At 40.0% G+C, this 7,381-nt stretch overlaps 1 pseudogene; it reads right to left on the bottom strand.

Annotated features, from left to right (window-relative positions):
* Window positions 1-5,242: 5,242 nt before the first annotated feature.
* On the bottom strand, window positions 5,243-5,779 carry LOC110130082 (large ribosomal subunit protein uL24-like; annotated as a pseudogene).
* Window positions 5,780-7,381: the final 1,602 nt, after the last annotated feature.

Below are 7,381 nucleotides of genomic sequence, written 5' to 3'. Positions count from 1 at the left end.
ATAGGAAAAGCACATGAAATTTAAATTTCAGTGTCTACAAATAAAAATTTGAGTTTCATCAATGAAAAATTCTTAGAAACATATTTTTTCTCTTTTACCTGTATTATAGCCTCAGTCTTGCCTTTTGGCTCACAAAGCCTAACATACCTACTATTTAAGTTTTTACATAAAAAGTTTGCCTCCTACAGAGAAAAATCTGTAATACCATGTTAAAAACTCAGGTCTGACTTGCATAGAATCCCCAGCCATGGTGATTCCGAGCTGGAAACTTTGGGCAAGTTACATATGTCTCGCAAGCTTGCTCATCTATTTTTTCATGGGAAGAAAATGGAACCTGCTTTGCAAAAGTATCCTGCTCTGGGTATTAAATGAGGTGATGCACGTAAGGCACTTTAGCATGTGGTGGCACATAACTAACAGTCAGTAAATATTAGTTATTATCAGTGTCTATGTCATCCCTCTTATCTTTGCCATTAATACTACAGCAATTCTTCTAAAGCTCAGTTTTGAAACTCCAAATCCCTCCAAATTGGATCCTCTACAGGAATAGTTATTTCCAGAAGAAGGCTGATATCAGGAAAGCATGCAAAGCTCCCTTTCAGTCTCTTCAGTCTAAAGAAATTCTGATAACAGGAAAGCTACATACAGGACTCTTATAACCAAGAGTCTAAGGACTCTGATCTAATTAAGTTTATGCATGTTATGGAGTCTGGGCTTCCCAGGTGGCCCTAGAGGTAAAGAACATGCCTGCCAATGCAGGAGACATAAGAGATGCAGGTTCGAACCCTAAGTTGGGAAGATCCCCCGGAGAAGGAAATGGCAGCCCACTCCAGTATTCTTGCCTGAAAAATCCCATGGACAGAGGAGCCTGAAGGGTTATAGTCCATTGGGTCACAAAGAGTCAGACACGACTGAAGTAACTTAGCATGCAGCACACATAACTTGGCATGTGCACACATGTAGCTCAGATCATGAACTCCTTATTCCTAAATTCAGACTGAAATTGAAAAGTAGGGAAAGCCACTAGACCATTCAGGTATGACCTAAATCAAATTCCTTATGATTATACAGAGGAAGTGAGAAATAGATTACAGAGATTAGATGTGGTAGAGTGCCTGAAGAACTATGGACGGAGGTTCATGACATTGTACAGGAGACAGTGATCTAGGCTATCCTCAAGAAAAAGAAGTGCCAAAAGGCAAAATGGTTGTCTGAGGGGGCCTTACAAATAGCTGAGAATAGAAGAGAAGTGAAAGGCAAAGGAGAAAAGGAAATATATACCCATTTGAATGCAGAGTTCAAAGAACAGCAAAGAAAGATAAGAAAGCCTTCCTCAGTGATCAATGCAAAGAAATAGAGGAAAACAATAGGATGGGAAAGACTAGTGATCAAAAAAATTAAAGATACCAAGGGAACATTTCATGCAAAGATGAGCACAATAAAGGACAGAAATGGTATGGACCTAACAGAAGCAGAAGATATTAAGAAGAGGTGGCCAAAAAAAAGAAGAGGTGGCAAGAATACACAGAAGAACTATACAAAAAAATATCTTCACGACCCAGATAATCATGATGGTGTGGTCACTCAACTACAGCCAGACATCCTGGAATGCAAAGTCAAGTGGGCCTTAGGAAACATCACTACCAACAAAGCTAGTGGAGGTGATGGAATTCTACTTGAGCTATTTCAAATCCTAAAAGATGATGCTGTGAAAGTACTGCACTCAATATGCCAGCATATTTGGAAAACTCATCAGTGGCCACAGGTCTGGAAAAAATCAGTTTTCATTCCAATCCCAAAGAAAGGCAATGCCAAAGAATGCTCAAACTACTGCCTAATTGCACTCATCTCATACACTAGCAAAGTAATGCTCAAAATTCTCCAAGCCAGGCTTCAATAGTATGTGAACCGTGAACTTCCAGATGTTCAAGCTGGATTTAGAAAAGGCAGAGGAACCAGAGATCAAATTGCCAACATCTGTTGGATCATCGAAAAAGCAAGAGAGTTCCAGAAAAACATCTACTTACATTTTATTGATTACACCAAAGCCTTTGACTACATGGATTACAACAAACTGTAGAAAACTCTTCAAGAGATGGGAGTACCAGACCATCTGATCTGCCTCCTAAGAAATCTGTATACAGGTCAGGAAGCAACAGTTAAAACTGGACATGGAACAACAGACTGGTTCCAAATCAGGAAGGGAGTACGTCAAGACTGTATTACGTCACCTTGCTTATTTAACTTATATTCAGAGTACATCATGAGAAACGCTGGACTGGATAAAGCACAAGCTGGAATCAAGATTGCAGGGAGAAATATCAATAACCTCAGATATTCATATACCACCTTTATGGCAGAAAGTGAAGAAAAACTAAAGACCCTCTTGATGAAAGTGAAAAAGGAGAGTGAAAAAGTTGGCTTAAAAATCAACATTCAGAAAACTAAGATCATGGCATCTGGTCCCATCACTTCATGGCAAATAGATGGGGAAACAATGAAAACAGTGAAAGACTTTATTTTCTTGGGCTCCAAAATCACTGTAGATGGTAACTACAGCCATGAAATTAAAAAACACTTGCTCCTTGGAAGAAAAGCTATGACCAACCTAGACAGCATATTAAAAAGCAAAGATATTACTGCGCCAACAAAGATCAATCTAGACAACACTATGGTTTTTCCAGTAGTCATGTATGGATATGACAGCTGGACTTTATAAGGAAAGCTGAGTGCCGAAGAACTGATGCTTTGAACTGTGATGTTGGAGAAGACTCTTGTAAGTCCCTTGGACTGCAAGGAGACCAAATCAGTCAATCAAATCAGTCCTGAATATTCACTGGAAGGACTGATGCTGAAGCTGAAACTCCAGTACTTTGGCCACCTAATGTGAAGAAAAGACCCTGATGCCAGGAAGGATTGAAGATAGAAGGAGAAGGGGACGACAGGGGGTGAGATGGTTGGTTGGCATCACTGATTCGATGGACATGAGTTTGAGCAAGCTCCGGGAGTTGGTGATGGACAGGGAAGTCCATGGGGTTGCAGAGTCAGACACGACTGAGTCACTGAACAGAACAGAGGAGTGTCTTTCATGATTGCTAAGGAGCCCTTTTTGATGATATCTCAGTCTATGCTAATGAGGAGACATGGAGTTGGGGCTCCCTAAATAGCTCCAAGATGGGGGCTGGTCACCAGAACAAGCAAACACATGATTAAAGAGTAAGAACTTTCAACTCCCACCCACCCCACCCCTGACCTCCAGGAAGGTTAAGGAGGGCTGGAGATTGCTTTATAAAAACTCTTAGACATGGACCTCCCTGGTGGTCCAGTGGCAACGATTCTGCACTTTTAATGTAGGGTACCTGAGATCAGTACCTGGTCAGGGAACTGAATCCTATGTGCCACAACTAAAGATCCCACATGCTGCAACTAAGACCAGGTACAGCCAAATGAAGAAATAAATTAAAAAAAAAAAAACAAAAAAAAAAAACCTTGGATGATGAGATTCAGAGAGTTTTCTGGTTGGAGAACATACGAATGTGCTGGAAGAGGGCATGGAAGTTGTTCATATCCCTCACTTTCCACATACTTTGTCTTGTGTATATTTTCCATTTGGCTGTTTCTAATTTCTCTCCTTTACAATAAACCATAAATGTAAGCAAGCATTTTTCTGAGTTCTGTGAGTCATTTGGGGTTTCCCAGGCAGCACTAGTGGCAAGGAACCCACCCGCCAGTGCAGGAGATGTAAGAGACATGGATTTGATCCCTGGGTCAGGAAGATCCCCTAGAGGAGGGCAAGGCAACCAACTCCAATATTCTTGTCTGGAGAATCCCATGGACAGAAGAGCTATGTACTATATAGTACATTGTGTCACAGACACTTAGATGCAACTGATGTGACAGCACACACACGTGAGTCATTTTAGTGAATTATAGCACCAGAGATGGGGGATTTGTGGGAACCTCCAAATTTGAGCAGAAGTGTGGGTAGCCTGGGCATCCTGTTTGCTTTTGGTATCTGAAGCAGGGGCAGTCTTGTGGGACCTGCACTAACTCTGGGAAGTTAGTGTCAGAACTTGAATTGAATTGTTGGACATCCAGTTAATGCTGGAGAATTAGAGACGCAGCATAAAAAAAATGAACACACATTTAATGTCAGAATATCCCACACAACAACTTTCCTTGACTGCCCTTGACAGTTCAAAGAACAGGGGGAGAAATTTCCCCAGCATGGTTTAAGCATTCTCAGACCTTCCAAATCCTACTCCTTCACAACCTTCCACGAGTGAAAGTACAGACACACTTATTAGGCAAAACTCACCCAATATACAACCTCCCAAAAAAAAATTATTGGAAAGAGGTCTCAATCATAAGTTGTTGGTGTTCAGTTACTAAGCCATGTCCGACTCTTTGTGACCCCATTGACTACAGCTTGCCAGGCTCCCCTGTCCTTCCCCACCTCCTGGAGTTTGCTCAAATTCATGTCCATTGAGTCAATGATGCTATCTAACCATCTCATCCACCACCATCCCCTACTCCTTCTTATTTCAATCTTTGAAGACACTAATTTTGGAAGTGCTTCATAATTCGAAACATTCATCTCTACTGATAGCATCTGTAAATTCTCATTAACTTACAGAGTTTAGTCCTTTTATTCAAACTCCCCCTTTTTCAAATTAGGTCTCTTGGAGCTTGCAGGAAAAAAGAACAGAGCCCAAGGTCAGGCCTGATTCCTTCATTACTGGAAGAAAATCAGTGCAATTTCTGCCCTTCCAAGAATTAAATTAAATTTTTAGCCAAAGGCCCTTGTTTTCTGTGGGGGAAAAGGAGAGACAGTTCCTTGATCTCTCAATGACTCTAGCTTTTGCTGTGTGCTCCACTGACACTTCATTCATATCTCTGGAGGGGCGCTCAGCATTTCAGGATTTATCCTTCTGCATCTTTCTACCCTCACCTTCACCTGCTCCACTAAACTATATGTACCGCAAACACAGGCTTGACTCACCTTGCACAGCAGAGCCCAGCTGAATGTCTGGCTAAAACCAGCAACCAGTAAATATTTTAGAACGGTTGTATATGCTTCTGTGTGCAAATATGGAATGGACCAATAGATGAATAGTCAATTGGGATAAGGCCAACCTGGCAACCTTTCATTCTTGTGAAAAGTAGGTAAGAGAATTTTGGGAAAGCACTGCACACAGTTTCTCACCTTTGTATACATACACCCACTAAATATTACATCTCCTTCCTTCATTTTCTTTTTTTTTTTTTTCATTTTAACAGTTTTTAATGAAAGCTGTAGACAAGCTGACTTTATTCCTGCATCTTCTCAATTGTTTCTTCCTTATATTTGCCCTTTTCCTTTCCTACTTGGCGAGATTTGGCTTTACGTTCGAGGATCTTTTTGCGGTCTTTGTCCAGTTTTAGTCTGGTGATAACCACCTTGCTGGGGTGAATGCCCACATGGACAGTTGTGCCATTAGCCTTCTCCCGCTGCACTCGTTCAATGTAGATGACGTATTTCTTCCTGTAATCCTGGACTACTTTGCCAATTTGCTGCCCTTTGTAGTGCTCTCATACAACCTGAACTTCATCATCCTTTCGGATGGGCATGGATCGAACGTTGTACTTCTGTCTTAGCTCTTTAGAAAGAGGAGAAGACATAATTTTCCTGCGAATGTGGGAAGGCGCATTGAAATGCCTTTTTCGATTCTTGCTTCGGTCAGAAGTCACAAAGGGATTGAACTTCATTTTGGCCACTGGCGCTTCAGCAATGGCCACAGAAGGGAAGAGCCTTCCTTCATTTTCTAATGAAGAACTTCTGTGGCTTATGAGTTGGTTTACTGCTATAATTGGACTAAGAAGATTTGGATTTTTTTTTCCCTGTGCTTTTCACTACTAGGCATATTACTTATCATGGTATTATAACATATTCTAAGAATCAAATCTCTATTTGCATGTTGTAAGCAAGGGGTCTCTGTGCTAAGAATATTTAAGTGTTAAGTAGAGCATCTATTTGGAATTAAATCAGTTGGATCTTTTGAGAAACAAATAAAAGATATATAAAGAAGAGAGAGTTGGGGGAAGTAATACCTCAGCATATTGCAAGAATTTAGGGAGAACATAGATAAGAATATATTAAAATGATGTACGAAAACCACCCAGCCATTATAGGAAGACAGTCTTTAACCTAAAAGGGGAGGAAAAGGATATACAAAAATACTACATTAGTTTAGAGGAAAAGTTGCTAAGAACATCTTAATTCAAAAGTAATACTAAAACAATCTAGCCACAACCAGTATGCAAACACAAAACCTTTTCAGACACTGTATTTGATCATTAAAAGAGAAAGAATTCTCAAGAATTGATTTTTTATTTTATTCTGCTTAGTCTGTGCTTTATCTTAATAAGAAAAGCAAAAGAAAATAGACTAGGAACTGCTAAGTCAAGTTATGCTCATTTTAAACTATCAGGCATTAATCCCCCCCACTCCCCCCAGGCAAGCATGTAACACAGAGAATGTCTGAAATGAGTTGAAGTAGGATTTTGCTTTTCTTAATAATGCCCAACTTCCTGAGAAGCAAAAACAAAAACAGAACTACTTTGTGCACTGAACTGTATAAAACTGAAATTTGGCACCCATAAATCAAGCTACAGTTCTTTTAAAAACTTCAGAGTCACAGGCATTCTTTCTCTTGGATAGAACCACAGGATACTTAAGTATGATTACCATTTAATTTATTTGCTCCTTTTACTTGATAACAAACTTTTTGTGTAGTTAAACTTCAATTAATGAAAGAAAGAAGAGAAACTGCTTCTCTCTGGACTGGAGCTGAATTGGGGGGGCACTCCTGGCCCATGTCCTCTAAGCAGGAGAGGAGCCAGATTATTTGTATAGCTTAATTTATATTCATTGCAATTACAGTATGGTGTGACTGATGCCAGTAATGATTGCTTGGAAGCCAGCCACGGTTTTCCCTCTTGGTCTGACTCTGGCAGGGTGTGCCTTGCAAGTCATTCCAGCCCCAGCTTCCTTCTATTATCTGTAACCAAAAGACTCTCCTATTCAAGTTGAACAAACCCAGCTCACTACCTAAGGCCAAAGAAGAAAAGGAACAGCACATAAATATATCTGACAAAGTCATCAGGGATTAGAAAACAGAATCTGGCAATAAATATGGTAATTAGGTAATTTGAGACTTCCCTTGCAGGGTTCTTTGAAAATGCAATCTCAGAATTGGGAGTCCAGAGCTGATTTTCACACCATTAAGGAGAATTATGAGAGAGTTGAAACTTTTTAATGACATTTAAGTATTTTTCATTGGTGAGTTAATAACTTTTCTGTCTACACTAGGGAAATTTTAATGATGCAGTCAGGAAAAAG

The sequence above is a fragment of the Odocoileus virginianus genome, chromosome 15, assembly GCF_023699985.2.
Source record: "Odocoileus virginianus isolate 20LAN1187 ecotype Illinois chromosome 15, Ovbor_1.2, whole genome shotgun sequence".
NCBI classification, from domain to species: Eukaryota; Metazoa; Chordata; class Mammalia; order Artiodactyla; family Cervidae; genus Odocoileus; species Odocoileus virginianus.
The sequence above is the reverse complement of the archived record's forward strand: the minus strand, read 5'-3'. Positions and strand labels throughout refer to the sequence as shown.